The sequence below is a fragment of the Lampetra fluviatilis genome, chromosome 45 (genome assembly GCF_964198595.1).
Source record: "Lampetra fluviatilis chromosome 45, kcLamFluv1.1, whole genome shotgun sequence".
In the NCBI taxonomy this organism is placed as follows: Eukaryota; Metazoa; Chordata; class Hyperoartia; order Petromyzontiformes; family Petromyzontidae; genus Lampetra; species Lampetra fluviatilis.
The window spans coordinates 6,302,070-6,324,199 of NC_136319.1; positions in this window are offsets into that span (position 1 = coordinate 6,302,070).

Genomic DNA, 22,130 nt, shown 5'->3' on the forward strand with positions numbered 1-22,130 from the left:
ATGAACGCACCCCCCCCCCCCCTTTTTTTGCGACGGTGAATTTTTGTTTTTTTTTCTGAGTGAAGGGTGTGAAAGAGAGGAACTTGATCGCGGCGTAGCTCGGTGCGTCGGCAGTGAAGGGGATCCCTTGTTCCCGTTACGTTTGTGTGGTTTTTCCGGTCCTTTTGGCTGTACAAAGCAGAGGCCTGCTCCCGCTTGAAAGGAAATAAAAACCTTAAATCACGACCGCGGCTGGTTTGTATCTACCGTGTCTCTGCTGGTGTCGTGCCTAGTCTCGGCTCCCTGGCTGCCTGGCCAGTGGCAGCCTCGCAGGCCCTCGGGGCCATGGCGACCAAGCGATCTGGGGTGGTGAGCCAAGAGGCGGAGGATGGTGCGATGAGACGGCCTGGAGGAGGGAGACCCGCAGAGGAGAGGGACGAGGCGCGAGCGTCGACCTCGAGGCGAGCGGAGGAGGATGCCTGGTGGCAGTGGGCGAGGAAGGGAGAGGAGCCGACGAGGAGTAGGATGGTGTCGGCCAGCCCAGGAGAGGAGGCGGAGGAAGCACCGAGCTCGGCGGGCCTGCAGGCGCAAGGTGCCCAAAGCGACGCTGTCCAGGCAAGTCCTGGACCTGTGGGGGCAGGGCGGCCCCAGGAGCGCGCAGGGCGGTGGCGCGGAGGTTCGGCAGGGAACTTCACCCCGCTACACGCTAAGAGGCATAACTGCGTGCGGGTGTCCTTTAAGGAGGACGTGCCAGAGGAGGTCACGATCGACAGACCGAGGTTCGTGCGGTCAGTGATGGTCGAAACTCTGAAGGTGGATCCGGCAGATCTGTTTTGCTTGATAGCCTTGCCAGGTGGCAGGGCTTTTGACGTGAGCTTTAAGACAAGTAACTTACTGCAGCGTTTTATGACTTTGTTCGAGGAGAAGGCGGGGGAACGGCCACTGTCACTGCTGAAGCTCCAACTGCTCTCTGAGCTCGATACAAAAGTGGTCACCATATTTTTGTACAACGAGGCTCTGCCAGACCACGACGTCGAGGTGTGGCTGAGGCAGCACTGCCTGGTGCTTTCGGACAGGAAGCGGGTCCAAGACTCTTTAGGGATCTGGACGGGCGCCAGGCAATGGCGAGTGAGGTTGAGAACGGCAGAAGGGGCTCTGCAACACATCCCGAGCGCCCTGAACATTGGTGGCAATAGGGGCTACGTGGTGTATGCGGGGCAGCCGAAGCTCTGCAGGCGATGTGGGGGGAGTGGCCATCTGGCTGCAGCGTGCGAGGCACGGATATGTTACCGATGCAAGGCACGAGACCACGTTGTGGCAGAATGCTGTGCCCCGGCATTGTGCAACCTATGCGGGAATAAAGACCACCTGTACAGGGACTGCTCGCTGTCGTACGCAAATAAGGTCCGCGCACATAGGAGCAGGGTGGCGTGTTGTATGTGTCGGGTTATGAAATTTAGATGAAAATAATAAAAATTAATAATTTTCCGAAAAATGCGCAAATCGCATTAATTATGTTAATGTGTGTAATTAATATGCATAAATTATGATGATGCGTGTAATTATATGCATAAATTATGATAATCGCTGAGATAATCGTAGTAATTTATGCGGATGCTTGCGACGATGTTAATGTGTGCAGTTGTGATAATTAGGCTCAGCTTCGTTTATCCAGAGTTGTCAATCAGGATAACACGATTATCATCGATTAAACGTTTACCGATTATCCTAGTGTGTGTTATGATATTTAAGGTCACCAGTTCAGATCTCATCAGGATACAGCTCTTATGAATAAGACAGTTTTGCATGGACTTGGAAAGAAGCACTCGAACAGTTGGTGTTAAGCAATTTTATTCTAACAAGCATGTGACATTCTATTATGCAGGTCAAGCATGCGTCAATAATTCAGGAATAACCAAACTCTTATGCATTTGCGATACTATGCATTCGATTAATATGAATAACTAAAATTCTTATGCAATTACGATATTATGCATTTGACTAAAATGAATGAATAAACACTTATGCATTTGCGATACTATGCAATTACCTAATATGAATGACTAAATATTTCTTATTCATGTAACTCGACGGCAGCACTGCTTTACACGATCAGTTGATATTGAACGCACCACCTCGAAATGGCAACCCTTTCTGAAACGCAATGACAATTTTCTTATTCGTGTGCGTGCTGTGTGTGCGTTGTCCCCTCGTAATATTAATTGTGTCGTTAGCTTGTGTGGTGTAGGAGGATACAACCAGCGGCCAGAAGTACTCTGGGTTGGGCGTGGCCGCTGCTGCTCCCTCGCTCAGCGTGTCGCTCGGCTTGTGCGCTCTCTCTCTCTCTCTCTACCGCTGGATGACGAATTGGCACGACGCACGGTGACGTCCGAGTCGTGCTGCTCTTGCGCTCTCTCTCCCTCTACTGCTAGATGACGAGTTGGCACGACGCTCGGTGACGCCCGGTGACGTCCGAGTCGTGCTGCTCTTGCGCTCTCTCTCTCTCCACTGCTGGATGACGAGTTGGCACGACGCTCGGTGACGCCCGGTGACGTCCGAGTCGTGCTGCTCTTGCGCTCTCTCTCTCTCCACAGCCGTTTGACCAGGCTTTCTCCACTGCTTCGCGCTCTCTCCTTTGCACGCTTGGTCGACGCTTGGCGATCTCCGCCCTTTTACAGGTTGATTGCTTGTCGTCACTCGTCACTCTCTCTGCTCCGTGCTTCCTTTGTTCGTGCAGCTGCCAGCTTCACTCGCACTTAACTTCGTTCTGCGAGAAGCGACACCTGCTATCGGCATCGGTGTTTCGTTTCCTCACGACGCTCCGCCAGCCGGAGCACGGCTGAAACCCAGCCCTGACCCAGGTTGAACTCAGACTTCTGCGACTCGAACGACCCCTCCTCGTTCCATCACTTCTCGAGGCACAACCGCCCCAGCTCTCTTGCGAGCCCCGTCGCAACACCGCGTCGCAAGCCGAGTTGCGAGACTGAGCACGACTCAACCCAGACTGCTCTCAGGCTGCCACTTTAACGATGTCTCGTCGTCCCATCTCTTCTCGAGGCACGACTGCCACAGCTCCCTTGCGTGCCCCGTCGCACTGCTGAGCGCGACTCCGACTGACTCAACCCAGACTCAACTAAGGCTGTCCTTTAGCGGTGTGCGCCCGTGCCTAACTCAAAACGTGACTCCCCTCTCTCCGCGTCTCTTGCGAGAGAAAACAAACAAGACAGAGTGAGAAGAAGCAGACACCCCCCCCCCCCCCTGTGACCTTTTGCTCCCTCCTTGCCCGTCAGACCCCGCTGGAAGACAAAGGTGGCTGAGGAGATGTTTGTAATACATTTATGTGGTCCTGTGTGTTACATTTATTCTTTAATTATATTTTATGAGTTCCTTCGGTCTTAGTATCGTGGTAATCATTCGTCTATGTTTAATGAATATTCGTAATGAATCTCGTCACATTATTATTTGGCTTCGCCAAGTTTAGTTCTCCAGAGATTGGTGTTTATTCTGAGTTATATTTTAATGTCCTGAGGTTAAGCGTTATTATGTTTCCACTTAAGCTTTCTGGAATTCGTACTCTTTAGTTTTTATTTTTATTTTTTTGGAAGGTCGTGTAGGTAGGAAACATATAATAATAGAAAAAATATTATTGTTTGTTGGTTAATTATCTTTGTTAAGTTTCTACTTTTCGGTAAGGAAAACGTTAAGAAAACGCGAAGTTTCAACCGTTATTTATTCTGCCCTTATCTGTACATCTCCAGATGTCTTTGGAGGCTAATCCATACATCTTTTGTCCATCTGGATGTCCATGACCTCTATGTGACCGAACTCTCAACATTTTAACCGCCCTCCATGTTTCATGGATTCCTGGTGTTCTTGTGAGGAGAAGTGAGTTATTTTCATTAATTAATTTAAAAAAGGTATATATATATAGATTTAAAAAAAATTATTATATTTTTTTTGAATTGGTCTTAATTAAAAAAAAGGGTATAGACGCAACAGGCGGATGGAGAAGGGGAGGTGGCCGAGGACGGGCTGAAGCCAACGCAGCCGGGCGGGAAGATGGAGGACGGGGGTGGAGAGGTGGGCAGGCAGGGTACGCCACTGCAGGACGAGAGGGAGGAGGGGGAGATGACGTCGGAGGAAGACGCGGATCCCACGGGCCGGCAGGTGGAGCACCCTGGGGACAAGGACGAGGAGCCCGTGGGAAAACCCCCCGACCCAACGGTGGTTGACTGGGCGGAGGCGGTGGAGGCGGGGGAGGACGGAGAGGAGCAGCAGAGGGAGAGCACCAGGAGGGAAAAATTCAAGAGGGTGGTGAAAAGGAAGCAGAAAGCGCCGCGTGGCCCAGCGAGGTCGACCCGCAAACGGGACCTGGAGGCAACAGACTCCTCGATAGACGCGAGGTCGTCGGAAGATGGTGCTGTGGCGGCTAAGACCAACCAGGGAAGAGGGCTGCCCAAGGAGCCTAGGAGAGGGGAACAATTGCAGGGATTGGCTGACACAAACCTGTATGAACTATTGGACGACGGGTCTGGGTAGGGAGAGACAATGCTGGGTATGGACCTTACCGTAGCATCAGTAAACGTGAGGGGAATGTGGGGCAGGGCTAGGAGGGGGGCCATTCTACATTATCTACGGTCCCTGAAAAAGGACGTTTACTTTTTACAGGAGTGCCACTTGCCATACTCCCTTGGTCGAGAGGATCTGGCTAGGGACTGGGAGGGACACTGCTTCTGGTCCAGAAGCAATGTTAATAGGTGCTCAGGAGTGGTTATCCTCCTAGGTAGAAAGAACATAGAGGTGCAGGAGGCCCGAGAAGTGGTCCCGGGACGACTCCACTATGTCGATGTTGCATATGGTGGGGCGGCGGTCCGGCTGATCAATGTGTACGCCCCCACAGGCTCTCCGGAACGTGTGGAGTTGCTAGAGAACGTGGCAGCCTTGCTGCTAACACGAAGACACATCGTCATGGGGGGTGATTTTAATTGCCCTCTAACCCTGGCGGACACGCGGCCAGTCGCCGGATGTCGAAAGTTGGACCCCTCCTCTAGGAGGCTGGGGGCTTTGGTTGGAGATTTTGATTTGGTTGACGCTTACCGGTCGTTACACCCAAAGCGACCAGGGTTCACGTGGTCGAGTTGTTTGGGAACCGCACACTCGAGGATTGATTTCCTCTTTGTCTCTGCCAAGGTTAAAGTGGAGAGAGTGGAAAACGAACCTTTCTCTTTTTCTGACCATAAGATGATAGCGGGGGGGCTCAGAATCCCAGATGGGCTGAGGTTGGGAAGGGGAATCTGGCGCATGAACTCGGGACTGCTGGAGGACAAAAAGGTGGTGGAGGAATTTGTCAGGCAGTACGAGGAATGGAGGAGCCTGCGGTGTTGCTTTGGCACGATAGCTGAATGGTGGGGAATGGTGAAGGTGCGAATAAAGTCATTTTTCCAGTCCCAGAGTAGAAGGAGGAGCGTAGGGGTTGTGTTGCGGGGATTGAATGAGAGAATGGAGGGAGCATATAAACTGATGGAACTGGGATTCCCCGTCATGGGAGAAATAAAGCAACTAAAAGATAGGATCACTGCGGTGTTGGAGAAGCAGGCCGCGCAACTTGCATTCAGGGCTCGGGTGAAGGCGGTCGAGGAGGGTGAGCGTTGCACGCGTTTTTTCTTTAAGAAGTGCAGGAAAGCGGACAACACAATCCGAGAATTGGTATGTCCCAGGTTAGGTAGACTCAAGAACACAGAGGGGATAACGGAGGCCGCCAGGGGTTACTACAAGGAATTGTACAGGAGCAGGCCGTCAGACGAGGGGGCGCGGAGCACACTGCTAGGGGGGGTAGATAGGGTTATTGAGGCTCCAGAGGAGATAAACAAGCATATCCAGAGGGCAGAATTGGATGAGGTGGTGGGGGGATTACGTCGGCACAGTGCACCAGGTTTAGATGGGATACCTGCTGAATTCTATGTTACGTTTTGGAGTACCCTCAGGGACGACATGTGGCAGATGTATAAGGAAATTACGGAGGAAGGCCCTGTGCCAGATTCAATGACAAGAGGGGTCATAACCCTTATATACAAGGGGAAGGGGGAGCGCAGCGACCTCGGGAGCTGGCGCCCGATCACCCTGCTGAACACCGATTATAAAATCCTTGCCAAAGTTATTGCGGCGCGCCTGGGGAAGGTGGTGGGGGAGGTGGTGGGGTCGGACCAGAAGTGTGCGGTTCCGGGCAGGCGGATATCCGATAACCTCGTTCTGTTGAGGGAGGTGGTGGAAACCACTGTGGAGAGGGGTAATTCATTGGGTCTACTCAGTTTGGATCAGGAGAAGGCATTTGATAGCATCTCGCACGATTATTTGTTCGCGGTTTTGAGGCAAATGGGGGTGGGGAAACAGCTTATAGACTGGATAGGGAAGCTATATCATAAGCTCACAGGTAGCCTGCTAATAAATGGAGTCCTCTCGGAAGGGTTTCCAATTGGGTCCGGTGTGCGGCAGGGGTGCCCGATGTCGCCGGTGTTATTCATAATGTGTATGGAGCCTTTTTCCCAGGCTTTCAGGGGAAGTCGGCTGATTAGAGGGGTGAGCATGCCAGGGTGTGTGGAACCAGCAAAAATTGCAACGTATATGGACGATGTTGTCATTTTCTGTGGGAATGTTGCTTCAGTATGGGAGGCCCTAAGACTTGCGGATAGATTATTTTTGGCCTCAGGATTAAAGGTGAATGTAAGCAAAAGTGAGCTGCTGATATTCTGTGACCCCAGGTTATTTGAGGGCCGCCCGCCAGGTATAACGGTCCAGGGTGAGGGTATCAAAATCTTAGGAGTCACGTTCTATAGGGAGGACTCGGCGACTAAGAATTGGCGGGGAAAAGAATGCATGGTGAGAGGCAGGCTGGCTGGTTGGGCAGACAGGCGCCTTTCAATGGAAGGTAGAATGTTAGTTTTGAGGGTGGAAATCCTCCCGGTACTTATCTACCTGGCCTACGTGTTCCCGCCAGGGGCGCAAATGGCAAAAAGGTTGGAGCGCCTGTTTTTCAAGTTCATCTGGGGGGGGAGGGATGGACCGAGTGAAGAGAGAAACAATGTACAAACGTGCTGAGAACGGTGGGAGGGGGGCCCCGAATGTCGTGTGCATCCTTAACACGATTTTTGTCTGTAATACGCTGCGACTATATTTCTCCAATGGGCTCCAGGTGAAAGCCTCATATTATGTTCGGTATAGACTGGCGTAGCTCCTGAGACGGCTGAGCATGGCGTCGTTGCCGCGCAGCACCCCCCTGGCTTGGCCTCAGGGGTGGTTGTGCACCGCGGTAAATGAATACATCACGAAGTACGAGCCGGACCGGACGCGGGGGTCGTGGGTTCCCAGGGAAGTCCTGGCGGAAATGTCGAAAAAGGAGGTCTGCACAGAGGTGCCAGGTGCTCGGGGTACCCGGGCACGACAAATTTGGGAAAACGTAGCATCGGCAGCCCTGACAAAAAGGCAGCGGGACTTATCCTGGCTGGCCGCATGGGACAGGCTGGAGTGCAGACTATTTATGTGCTCCCGCAGATTGGCCCGCTCACCTGATTGCCCGAGAGGCTGCGGCCTGGGAGAGAGCGCTGCTCATGCCCTCGTACAGTGCCCATTTGCCCAGGAGGTGTGGGAGTTAAGCCGACCCCTGCTGTCCCATTTTTGCCCCGTAAAGGCCACAGCGCCTAATATGATTTGGGGGATGTTCAGGCAGAGAGCGGGTGGGGTCTGGGCTCAGGCATGGGCCGTCATAGGTGCCGTAAAAGAGGCCCTGTGGATGGCGCGCCAGAAACTGATTAAGGGCGCCTATATGTCGCCTCCCGAGGTGTGCCGACTGGCCAGGGGGCTGTTGGAGAGGGTGGTGGAGGTGGAGCGGGCGACAGCGGGCGGAGCAGCCACGGGCGCGAAGTGGCGATGGCCGCTGCCCAAGTGCGGGATGGGCTAATTCGAAACGACTCCCCCCCCCCCCCCCTTTCGAGAATGAGTGGATGAACGTACCCCCCCCCCCTTTTTTTTTGCGACGGTGAATTTTTGGTTTTTTTTTCTGAGTGAAGGGTGTGAAAGAGGGGAACTTGATCGCGGCGTAGCTCGGTGCGTCCGCAGTGAAGGGGATCCCCTGTTCCCGTTACGTTTATGTGGTTTTTCCGGTCCTTTTGGCTGTACAAAGCAGAGGCCTGCTCCTGCTTGAAAGGAAATAAAAACCTTAAATCGCAATTACCAGCGAAACGTCGTACTCAAATTGTAAATGTTGTGGCTTCAACACACCGGTGGGCTAAAGCAGTGAACTATTTGTCTTTTGTCAACGTGACACATTTTTACTGATTGGCCGTGTCGGGTGGTGGAGGGTTACGACACATTTATAAATAACGCGATCTAAACCCAAAAACGTTGATTATGAATAACATTGGTCGCGAAAGCCTACGTGTTAAACTGAGTTGGTACAGTAGGGGGCTCAGGTGGTGCATCAGCCAGTCATCTCGCTCATCTCAGTCAGTCGACCCGTGGCACCTGCTGGGTCTGCCCCGTGACCTCCTGCCAGCGGGCGTTCGACACTTCACGTGGACTCAAGGTGCACTTGGCCTGGCACAAGCGTCGTGGTGACGTCACCGCCACTTAGTGGCGAATGGCGGTTGTTGTTGTTGATTATGTCTGTGATTATGTGAGTGATTATGTGTGTGCAATTATTAAGTGATTGTGTGTGATTATTAAGTGGGGTCGATTATTATTGGCTCTCTCGTTGTCTAGGGGTTCGTGTGCGTGTGATTATGCGTTTGTGATTATGTGTGTGGTTATGTGTGTGTGTGTGAATTTCGATTTAAAGCTTTCGTGACTGCAGGGATTCATCTTCTTGGTTCTTTCGGTAAAGTCACGTAGAAGGGAAATCATTTATTATTATTTTATTTTATAATGTTTTATTTTATTATTTCCCTTCTACGTGACTTTACCGAAAGAACCAAGAAGATATGTGCGTGTGATTATTACGTATATAATTGTGTGTGTGATTATTATGAATGTGATTACGTGTGTGTGATTATTATGTATGTGATTATGTGTGTGTTTGTGATTACTATATGTGGTTATGTGTGTGTGTGTGTGTGAACACGTTGTTGGCTGTCGTTGTCTCGGGGTATGTTTCACCAATCGTGATAATTTCAATGATTCTCGCTTTAACAATTATGATGTGTAATTATGACAGGTCTCAGGATTCAGATCTCACTGCAGGACACAGTTCGTCATTACGACGATGGTGCACGAATTTAGGAAAGAAGCACTCGGAACCTGTTTTTAATCTAAGCGACTTTAATATCAACTTACTCTAACATCAAACTCTTATCAAAAGGAATTAATAGCAACGAAAGTACCCATGCAAATATACGTAGTCATCAAACCGTATGAAATGACAAAAACAAGTATTGCCTAATCTTCACGATCACGTAATGAAAAAAAACAATAGGCAGGCCCTAAAATATATCAATATTCGTACGGAATGCGTGTCCAAAAAATGTATACATATAAAATATGTCAGAAGCATCAACGATCGGATTTCATGATCACGTGATCAAAGAATACTTAAGGCTAACCTACACCAACAGTATCAATGTTAGCATACGTGTTAGCAAATGTATCCTTAGCAGATGTGTAGAAAGAATCAAAAGTCAGATTTGCAAGATTATGTGATTAACAGACAAACACACAGCTAATATCAAAATGACCATATTCATGCAGGCATATGGGTTCATACAATAAATCCTTATTAAATGGTTAGAAGAACATCAACGATCTGATCTCCAAATCACGTGATTTAAAATAAAACAATAGTCTATCTCATGGTAAGGCGACCATACACACTTCCCTTGTTATGGTGTGTGAGGCATGCAAGCCGAGATTCTTCTTGGCCCACAACCTCTACAAGGTACAGTTAAAAATAGTGAGTGAGTGTAAAGTTAATACTCCTTGTTTTTTTATGTTTGGATTCCTCCAGTCACGAAAGCTTCAAAGCGAATGTTTCTTATTTCTTCTTCTTTCTGAACAAGTCCCACAATGAAGTTTAGAACGGCAGGCTTCGTCCACAGTTGTAATGCGCTCGCGGTCCACGTGCTCGCTGCTCCTTCTTTCTGTGCTCTGTGCATCGTGCTCGGTCCACGCTGCAGGGTGCTCGGGGCTCCCGAGTCAGCAGCTTCATGGTCAATTTAACACGTGTAAGGCTTTCGCGACCAATATTATTCATAATATAGGTTTTTGGGTCAGATCGCGTTATTTATAAATGTGTCAGCTACAGGCTTAGTGCGGCCTGGAAGCGTATTATCAAATAAATACAATTACAATTCCTTATAAGGGAAACAAATACCAATGAATAACAATTGAATGATTACCAATCTATATAATTACAATACCCTCCACCTCCTTGCCTCGAATCACTGCACCAGATTGAATTGAATTAAATGATGACGTCACCCTGATGCTGCTCTATTTGAGACCAGAAGCAATAGGAGAGCCTCACCATTCTTGCCCGATGAAGCTGATTGTAATTATCAGCGAAACTTCGTACTCAAATTTTAAAATGCTGTTGATTCTCTCTTCAGCACACCGGTGGGCTAAAGAAGTCAATTAATTTGTCCTTTGAAAACGTGACGCATTTTTTACTGTTTAGCCGTGTCGGGTGGTAGAGGGTTACGACACATTTATGAATAACGCGATCTGACCCAAAAACCTATATTATGAGCTTCATGGTCAGCCATTACCTGCTGCGCTGCACCTTTGTAGGTTATCAGCACGCCAGGCTCGATCAGCAGTCAGAATCCTCTGTGGCCACGTTGCTCATCATTCCTTGTCAGCAGCTGCAATGCTTCGTATGAGCACCCTTGGTACCCCCCACTTCCCTCGGTAGGTCTCCTGCTGTCTCACTGCGCTGAGCTCTCTCCAGAACTCATCAAGACTCTTATCATCAGAGTATCAGTCACTTGGTCAACTGAACTTTTCCATACGCTTTGGTTCTTTCGGTAAAGTCACGTAGGTGAAAAAATTAAAAACAAGTGATTTAATTAACTTTTTTTTTTCACCTACGTGACTTTACCGAAAGAACCAAAGAATACGGATCATTGCAGTCACGAAAACTTCAAATCAAGAATGAACTTTTCCAGCTTACAGCTTGGACAACATTTCATGCATTCTCGATATTCGTGTATATACGAAATCTCCACTTGACATCTCAAACGTCTTAGCTGATCACAGTATTTTATGAAAATACATTCGCACACCTCTTAGCTTCTCACAATTCTTAGCTTAGTAAAGTAATATTGAAGTCCTTTACTCTGCACGTGACTCAAAACATAAGGAAAAACGGAGAATTAAACCATCAGCGAGTAATTCCTGCAGTCACGAAAGCGCCAAATCAAGTTTGAACCACCTCTACGGGGAAGTTTTAAGTTTGTTTTCTCTCTATCTGTGTGTCTCTGTGCTGTCTCTCTCTGTCCGTGTGTAATAAAGGACTCTTTCTCAGATGTCGATCTCCATTGTCGTTTATTGGGTTCGTAGAATCTCGTTACCACGGCGTCCTCGCTCAGGCCCGCGTCCCTCCCGACGATCTCTCCACAGCCCCTCGGCTGCTCCGATATGCAGTCTCCCTGCTGCTCCGTTAGGCAGACTCCCTGCTGCTCCACCTTGCAGCCACACTGCTGCTCTGCTCTCTAGCTTCACTGCTGCCCCGTATACAGCTAGCCTCCCACAGCCCGCTAGCTCTCTGCATCTGACACCAATGGCTGACGGTGTCGACATCTCCCACCGCGTGGCGACCGCGCCACTCTCTCCGTCCTGCCCAGCGTGGCCTCCTCCTGTTTCACTCCGTCTCAACTCCCTTTTCCCCTTCCGGTTCTCCCCCTAAATCCTCTCTTCCACGTGACCCTAACTCCACCCACTCCCCACGTGACCCAGACTCCGCCCCCCCTCAATCCTCGCTCGCATTACACGACCCCCCCCCCTAATGAAAACCCAGCCGACCCCGGCTGCAATAAATAGAATAAAATAATGCGAGTAACATTGTAACCTTCTGGCATCACTGGACAACGGAGAATATAACAACGATAACAAGAAGAACAAGAACAATCAACGAAAGGAAAGGGATTTGGAACGCGTGCGGGTCGCCAGCCCATCACGAACGGGCGGCGGTCCCCCCACCGACCGAGAACGCGATGGGGTTTTAAGATCGGCGGGAGTAGAACCGCCCGCCGCTGTTGTAGTCCCGTCAACGCCAAGGTCCCGTTCCCCAGAGAGACCCACGTCCGGGGTCTCTGGCAACCGTGTCTGTGGTGGGGTTGGAGGGGCAGCGGGGTCAAGTGGCTCCGTCGCCGTGGTAGGCCCACCCAGAGCAGGATTCGCCACATCCGCCTGTGTCACGGCTGGTTTGTCTGTAGAAGGCACGACAGGCGCGCTTGCAGAGTCAACAGGCAAGGGCAGAGGTGCGTCGGGTGCAACAGACACCGGCAACGCAACATCAGGGGATGACGCATCCGTCCGCGGGGCCACGTAGGGCTTCAACCTAGACGTATGGACGTACCAGCGCCGTGATCCGAACCGAACCCGTGCGGATTGCGGATTAGGGACTTCAATAAGCTTAACCGGCCCCTGCCATGGTTTGTGAAGCTTAGGGGAGGTCCCCGGCCGCACCTGCGGGCAGTGCAGCCATGCCATGTCCCCCACTCGCCAGGGGCATGTACCGGTCGAGCGCCGGGCGCAACGCTCGTTTCGCGCCTGAGTCTTGGCAGCAGCCAATTGGGCCCCCTCCCGTGCCTCGGCGACGCGTCAAATAGTGTCCTGAATGTATTCGGGGAGAGCTTTAACAGGACCCTACGCCCCCGTACCCAGCTGTACTTCCACCAGCGGCACATTCTCGCGGCCGTACATTAGAAAAAATGGAGAATACCCTGTGGACGCATGACGCGTCATCCGATACGCGGAGAGTACCCCAGGTATATGCAAGTCCCAATCAGCTTGTTTCTCGTCAACCGTGTGACATAGCATGGCTGACAGCGTCCGATAAAGCCGTTCCACCATGCCATCCGTCTGCGGGTGGTAAGGAGACGTTCGAACCTTCTTGGTTCCCAGAGCAGTGCACACTTCCGCCAACAATTTGGAATAAAAATTTCGCCCCTGATCCGTGAGTAGCCTCTCCGGCGCCCCCTTGTCCAGCACATATCCAAATAGGAAGGCGTCCGTGATAGACGCCGCCGACTGGTCGGGTAAGGGCCAAGCCATTGGCCAACGGGAAAGATATTCCACCCCGACCAGCAAATATTTATTACCCATGGCGGGAAAGGTCCCAAAATATCCAGCGCCACCAACTCGTTAATTCGAGACACCTGTATAGACTGCACCGGCGGCACATAAGGGTTTTTAGGCGGCTTCCACCGGGCACACTCGGGACACGCCCGAATGTGTTCGACGACATCCGTCGTCATGCCGTGCCAGAAGTAGTCTCGCTGCAATGTTAAAGTCTTCTGCACCCCGAGATGTAACAAAGTGTCGCCGTGCCGAGTCTGAATCAATTCGTACCGTAACGATGACGGTAGTACCAGACGCCAGCGGTCATGCAATCCCTCCCACCACATGAGCAAACCATCCCGGAGAGCGGCCCCCGGCGTCCCACTGGACAGCAATCTCCCCACTCCCTTCGCAGCCCGACTCCATAAAGCCCTCAACGAGTCGTCAAGCAATTGTTCACGAATCCACACCGAGCGCGGCAGGTTCAGAACCCCATCGACCGGTCCTGGGCACACCGGAGCCCCAGGCACATCGACAGCTGACACGACAGGCCGAGGGGGTAGCTGAACCGGCGTACACCTATTCATACCCGACGCGCAAGCGCAAGGGGACCCCTGCGGTAATCTGGAGAGCGCGTCCGCATTCGCGTGACGTGACCCCTTCCGATATTGTATGTCGAAGGAAAATTCCTGCAGGGTCTCCAACCATCGTGCCAGTTGGCCAGATGGTTGGTCAACCCTCAGGGCATATTGCAGAGCCGCATGGTTCGTGCGCACAATAAACGACCGGCCGTAAAGATACGGCTGATATTGGCGGAGAAAATAAACAATAGCCAATAGTTCGCGGCGAGTAATGCAGTAGCGGGTTTCTGCCGTAGACAGTACACGGCTACCGTAGGCTACCACGCGTTCTACGCCGCCCTTCGACTGTGACAGAACGGCCCCAATCCCAGTGTCACTAGCGTCCGTATCCAGAATAAAAGGTCGATCAAAATCCGGATAGTCCAATGTCGGCGCCGTCGCCAACCGATCGCGTAGGCCCTCAAACACCACTTCCTCCGGCGGACCCCAACTGAACCTCCGACCCTGACCCGTAAGGAGGTGCAAGGGCCTAGCGATCATAGCAAAGTTCGGAACGAACCTGCAATAGTATGAGGCGAACCCCAGGAAGCGACGTACGTCCCCAACCGAGGCCGGGGTTGGCCAGTTGCGGACGCACGCCGTCTTCTCCGGGTCCGTGGCCACCCCGTCCGCACTGACTATGTGTCCCAAATAACGCACGGATCGTTGCAGAAGGTGACACTTTTTCGGTTTGAATTTCAAATTGGCGGAGCGCATCCTAGCAAAAACCGTCTCCAATCTCTGCAAATTTTCGTCAAATGTGCGGCTAAAGACGATGACATCGTCTAAATAAATCAAACATGTCACCCACTGCAGACCCGTTAACACCAGCTCCATCAAGTGCTGAAAAGTAGCGGGGGCCGCATTCAAGCCCATCGGAAGGCAATTAAACTGAAACAGTCCCTGCGGCGTACGGAAAGCCGTTTTTTCCCTCGAGGACTCGTCGAGGGGAAGCTGCCAGAATCCCGAGGAGAGATCCAGTGTTGAAAAAAACTTCGTCCCAGACAAGGCATCGAGGGAATCATCCATACGCGGCAGGGGGTACGCGTCTGCGATGGACACCTTGTTCAATTTTCGAAAATCGACGAAAAATCGCAGTTTCCCATCCTTCTTCTTCACAAGGACTACCGGCGCGCCCCATGGACTGTTAGACGGGGATATTATGTCAGCGGCCAGCATGTCCTCCACTGCACCGCGAACCTGATCCCGCTCCGTCGGGATCAACCGATGCGAGTTCAACCGAATCGGAGCAGCATCCCCCGTATCAATGTGGTGGGAAAGCAGGGAGATGCGTCCCAAGTCAAAATCATCCGAGCTGAACACGTCGGAATAACTTAGCAACAGCGTGCAAAGTGCGGACCGTTGTTCTCCGGTCAGGGATGAATTCTCTCCGCATAACTCGGCAACCCAACGATCATCCTGCCCCGTAGGCCCCGAAACCCCCCCCTACCATGTCCCGGCAGGCCCGGTTGTCATGGGTCGTGAACGCGGTCGTGGCGTGAGCCAAAACCGTTCCGGCCAGGACACTGACATTCTCTGCACTCCCATTTAGTACCTGTAAGAACGAGGGCTGGCCCGGCCGGACAATCATTTGCGCCCCAGCCAGTGCCGAGCCGCCCGTTATAGCCGTGGACGGCGATAACAGAACCCCCGCCGCTTCCTCAACGCCAGGTACTGGCTTCTGATATCTCAACGGGATAAGCATCTGTGAACCAGGTGGAATGTCAACAGATAATTCGGACAGCGCCTGCACCTGGCAAACAGGGGCAGGCCGGCCCCATGGCGATGGTAGTGACGAAATCTTCCGCCCCGCTGGTAATTCAATGCAATTTTGATCAACCCTTATTTGAATGGACATTTTTGCCAGGAAATCAGTCCCCAACAAACAGGGTACCGCGAGGGACCTAGAGATCAAAACGGTCCCTGAAGCCGACACCCCCCCAATCAATATGTTGGCGTCCACCTGGCCCACAATGCCCATACTTCCCCCGTTCGCAGCAATGCATGAATCATAAACCGCTTGCACTCTCCCTGGCGGAATGCCCAAAAGATAGAAAATGACATCCGAAATAATGGTCGCGGACGCACCGGAGTCCACCAAAATATGCACCTCGAACCCCTGAATAGACCCCGGTACCGTGGACGACCCCGTAGCAGCCGCAAATACCCTCCGTGCCAATCGGCGCCATTGCATCAGCGAGTGACACGGGTCACTCGGAGGCACCTCGTTGTTAACGACACACGGACCGCGCGGCGATGGTGATGGTGATGCATGAGGTGACAGGCCTTGCCGGGTGTCTGATGCGCACCGACTTGCCTGTCCTGGCTGGTCTTTTCGCGCGACGTCCGTGGTCGAGGCCTTCTGCTGAAGTGGCCCCGGGATGCGAGCCCAACAGTCCCTGGCGAAATGGCCCTTACGGCCGCAGCGGAAACACTCCACGTCGTTCCGGCGCGCGGCACCCCCTCTGTCCCGACGTTCCCGCGCCAGCGGGCCGGACCTCGGCCCCGTTCTCCCCCGAGCAGGCCACTGGGCGGAGGCGGCCGTCAACTCCTGCGGACCCTTGTCGTCAGGAACGTAGACCGCCTTCTTAGGATCCCACCCCATAGCACCGCCTTCCACGATGGGGCCCCCCGTCCAAGCTGACACCTGCTTCCAGCATCGGAGATTAAATTGAGCGTCCAAGCACTTAGCCGCAGCACGGGACGTCAATTTATCATGGCTGCACACCGGCATGGGGATCCCCAGGTCTCTAGACAATTCCAGCATCTTTCCCAACACGAGGGGCTCCAACAGATCCGGCTCCGTCTCGGGGTATGCTGCCATCGCCAGTTCCAAAACTGCGCCTCTGAAAGCCACCGGCGATTCATCAGGCACCCGTTGGCGCTGAACAAATCTACGATGGGCATCGTCCGGAGGCTCGTACGCATCCGCCTTTTTCCTCGAAGACACCCTGCAGCGTCTTCTTCTTCTCGGCCTTGATGGAGCGGAAGAACCGGACGGACTCGTCGTCGAGAAGTGTTGGTAAGACTTCCAGGGCCTCCGCGTCCGTCCATTTGGCGGAGCGTACGGCCGCTTGAAAACGGCAGGCGAATGCGCTCCAATCGCCGCCGATGGAGAATTCTTTGACCGTCGTTAAATGACGGCTGCGGGTTCTTGCTCCGCCGTCCTCCACCGATGGTGACTCACGCGGCAGCGACAAGATGGCGTCACTCCGCAACGTGTGCAAGATGGCGGCTTCCCGCGGCGGAGGGCGCAAGATGGCGGCTTCCCGCCGTTCCTCCTCGGCCACGTCCAAGATGGCGTCTTCGTGCCGCGTGGTCGAGAGGGCTGATGGTGACGGCAAGGCCCCGGCCCGTTGTTCTCCGCCGGGCCTCCCCGAAGTCGTCGCTGGCGTCACAAGGTTGCACAACTGCGCCAACACCGTCTTCAGTGCCTCCAGTTGCGCCGCCACCTGTCGCCATCCGTCCTCAGCGTCCAGTCGCGCGGATGGGCCCACCGAGGCCTGCACGCCCGGACCCCCGCTCGTCCCCGCGCCGCTTTCCTCCTCCATCGTCAGTAGCGCCACCGCTGGAGGGAGGTCGTCGTCAGAAGATGCTGCAGACGATGGTGCAGGGACGGTCTCCTCCTGAGCTTTTTTGACATGCCATTTCACTTCTGACACCAGTGTAATAAAGGACTCTTTCTCAGATGTCGATCTCCGTTGTCCTTTATTGGGTTCGTAGGCCCGCGTCCCTCCCGACGATCTCTCCACAGCCCCTCGGCTGCTCCGATATGCATTCTCCCTGCTGCTCCGATATGCAGTCTCCCTGCTGCTCCGTTAGGCAGACTCTCTGCTGCTCCACCTTGCAGCCACACCGCTGCTCCGCTCTCTAGCTTCACTGCTGCCCCGTATACAGCTAGCCTCCCACAGCCGCTAGCTCTCTGCGTCTGACACCGATGGCTGACGGTGTCGACATCTCCCACCGCGTGGCGACCGCGCCACTCTCTCCGTCCTGCCCAGCGTGGCCTCCTCCTGTTTCACTCCGTCTCAACTCCCCTTTCCCCTTCCGGTTCTCCCCCTAAATCCTCTCTCCCACGTGACCCTAACTCCACCCACTCCCCACGTGACCCAGACTCCGCCCCCCCTCAATCCTTGCTCGCATTACATGTGTGTCTGTCTCTGTCTCTCCGTGTCTGTGTTTTGCCTCTCTCTCAAATTTCACACTTAAATTCTAATTTAGCAATCCTTGGAAGAATGTAATCAACCAGGCCATGCGTTAATTGTGAGTTTACCGACTTTATGTGTTGCATTGCATTATATTTCCAAATTTTACTAAGTTTGTTTGATTTAGTGTGGTTCCTCTCTCTCTGTCTCCCCTCGTTTTGTTGCTTTGTTTCCTGCTGTTGCGCCTGGTCTCTCATGGGCATGTTAATTTCTCTACCCCCCCTCTCTCTCTATTTAATGCCTCGACACAGAGGCGTTGTTTCTGTGTGCCTATGTGTTTGCCTTTCCCTGTGTGTCTCTGTGTCATCTCTCTCTGCTTATGTGTCTGTCTATGTGTCTCCGGTTCTGTGTTTTATCTCTTAAATTTAGCAATCACTGGAAGAACGTAATCAACCAGGTAGGGTGTTGACTGTTATATTAGCCGACTATCTGTGTTGTATTGCATTATATTTCTAAGTTTACTAGGTTTGTTTTCTCTTTCATTTGTACCTGATGATGATTGCTTGTGTTGCAATCGAAACATCGTATGCTTTTATTAAATTTATTATTTTATCTTTCTATGACTTTACCGAAAGAACCAAAGAGTAATTCCTGCAGTCACGAAAGCGCCAAATCAAGATGGGATTAAATCACGGATTCTGCGTACTGTATTGAAAAGAACCTAGATATTGTATTTGACGAGCGTTTTGAACTCTATAAATTAAAAAAACAGAGATGACATTGTCATCCTCTCAGCCGACAAAGGCAATGCCACTGTCATCATGGATAAAACAATTTACAACAACAAAATTCAGGACATTCTTAATGATGGCAGCTATACCAAAATCAACAGAGATCCCACCAATTGCTTAGCTACTAAAACCAATAATATCATCACTAAATCGATCAAACCAAGCAGAGCTCCCTAAAACCTTCGGCTGCTAGACCACCCAGATTGTATGGCCTTCCAAAAATCCACAAAGTAGGTACCCCGCTCCGTCCTATCGTCTCCAGGATTAACTCACCCACCTACAAACTGGCCCGATTTCTGTCTGAGACTCTGCTTCCTTTCATTGGCAAGTCCACCTCAGGTGTACTTAACTCAGCTCACTTGGTTTCTCTAATCAAGGACATCTCACTGTCTCCGGATGATTTGCTTGTAAGTTTCGATGTAGTCTTTCTGTTCACAAATGTACCTGTACTTGACACCATTGCAATTATTGAAGACTTGGCCCAAAAAGGACTGAATCCAGATGTACCAAATTTGGTAAGGCACTGTCTTACCAACAAATACTTCACCTAAAATGGTATATTCTACAGGCAAAATGAGGGTACTCCAATGGGTTCTCCCTTATCACCAGTGGTAGCGATTGTTTTCATGGAAACATTTGAGACAGATGCCATCCAGACATCCACCCTTCATCCTTCCTTGTGGAAGAGATACGTAGATGACACGTTTGTCATCTGGCCACATGGCCTGCCAGCACTGAACCAATTTCTCAACGACATCAATTCCACACACCCGTCTATCAAAGTCACCATGGAAGTGGGAAAAAACTGGAAAGCTACCATTCCTGGATGTTTTGATAGAGAAGAGACCTGATGGCTCGTTGGGACATTCAGTCTACAGGAAAGCCACCCACACGGATGCTTGTCTAAAGCCGGACTCCCACCACCATCCAGCCCAGAAGAATTCCCTCATAAAAACACTAAATCATAGGGCCCGTTGCATCTCGACCAGCACCACCTAGCCAGTGAGTTGGAGCACGTACACCAAGCCCGTAGGATGAACGGATACTCGGAACGTACAATCCACAAAGCTGTCTCCCCAGCCATGCGGAGACAACCTTATGAGGATCCAACCAAAACCATCACTTTACCGTACATAGCTGGGGTTACCAAAAATATTTCCAAAATCTTAAACAAACACAAGATCCAGGTTCGTTTATTTACAGTACACAAAATCCGTGATTGAATCCCATCTGTAAAAGATGTGATTCCTGACATGCAATACCCTATTGTCTACAAACTGAGTTGTGGTTGCGGCAGCAGTTACATTGGGGAAACGAAACGACAGGTCTCGGACCACGTCCGTAAACACAAGGCAGATCTGACACACGGTAGGACAAATACCTCTGCCATTGCCGATCATTGTTTTAACGCTGTGGGCTTACACGAAATTGATTTTTCCAAAACGGGAGGTACTCTGCAAACCTACCGGCTACCTTCAGATTTGTTCGTGAAGCTCTCCAGATATATAAACACAGACACAACTTCAACCGAGAGGATGGGTAGAAACTGAGCAATCATTGGAAGGACGTTATTAACCAGGTAAAATATTAACTGACTGTGATGTTTCCATCCAACCTGCCTATGTCAGCTGTTATTTCGACTCTCTGTGTCTCTCTATGCCTCTCTCTTAAATCTCTTATGCTCACATGTCCGTTGCATTGCACTCTCATGCCTTTGGATTGCACTCTCATGCTCACATGTCTTTTGGATTGCACTCTCATACTCAAAGGCCCTTTGGATTACACCCGTTGGGTTGCACTCCCTCGTCGAGGAGGCCACTCTTCTTCTCTTTTTACAGTAACATGCTAATTTCTCACATTAACATCATGCTAATCTCTCACATGAACACTGCCACTTCCGTTCCCTCGTTGAGGAGGCCGCTTTCCTTCTATTCTACAGTTACATGCTAATTTCTCACATTAACATCACTAGCCCCGGCCACTTCTTTATGACCCTTGGGCTACACCCATTTCAAACCTTTTAAAACAGTCTGCCTCAGCAGCAGACCATGCTTTCCCACCTGATGACGGACGCTTGTGTTGCGCCTGAAACGTCGGGATTTATTTTATTTTCTACCTACGTGACTTTATTGAAAGAACCAAAGAGAATGGATTCCTGCAGTCACGAAAGCTTCAAATCAAGATTGTTATTAAGTTATTAATAGATAGATTAAAAAAATCGCTAAATCATTTTTTATGATCAATTTCCACTTGAATTCTGATTATCAAATAATTACAATTTAGTAATTGTAATTTAATAATTATAATTATTACATTATTAAAACTAAATTATTATTACTTGACGCTCACGCCAGTTGGTTCAGGGCACGGGGTCGGCAACCTGCAGCTCCGTAGCGGCGTGCGGCTCTTTGAGGGACGGCTGCTTCGGGAGACGTTTTAATTTATCAAGGACCACCACCGTCTCTCGTACTCACACCACGTTGCATTGCGGCTCTTGAAATAATTATTTGGTTGGTTTCTATTTTGCTTACCGAAATGTAAAAAATAAGAAAAAATGTTTCTCCTTGTTATTTTGGTTGGCGACCCCCCTGGTTTAGGGGAATCGTTTTTTGTTAAACCTTGAATACGAACTGACAGCTGTGTGGTTTGCTGGGCAAAACGCACAGCCTCACCCTAGCCGGATGTTTTTTTGTTTACGTGACAAACCTTACTCATTGGTTGTGTCGGGTGGTGGCGGGTTTCACGACACTTATAATTACGCGATTTAACCCAAAAACACGTTTTATAGATAGTATTGGTCGCGATAGCCTACTTATAAATTTTCAATCTTTAATACAAATTTACATGGTGCGATTTACAGTGGAAAACACAGCCTCACCCAAGCCGGTGTAACCAGTCTATAGGACAAACCAATACTGTTTTCATGGTTACCGTGGGGTTTTTGTTCAATATATCAATTTCGACTCTTTAACCTTGACACTGTGTGTGTGAATGTAACGCCACGTCTACACAGATGAGTACGGGCTGCCGCGTGCAACATTTCAGGGCGCGTCTCGTGGTGTTTATAATTTAGCTGCAGGTGAAGTCAGCTCGTTTCCTTGTTCGTTGTCGCTGCTTTGTGATTTTTTTTATATCGTGCTGGGGTGGCTGGAAGATGTTAACTACCTCTCCCGGTGTACAGGAGGTCGTGGGATCGATCACGGCCCTGACACCTGTACGTGTACTTGGAGTTTGCATTCTCTCTGCCTGTGGTCGCGTGCATTTTTCTCCCAATCATCCGATGATTCCATTCACACTTAGAAAAGTGCGTTTAGAGTGTTTGGCTGCTA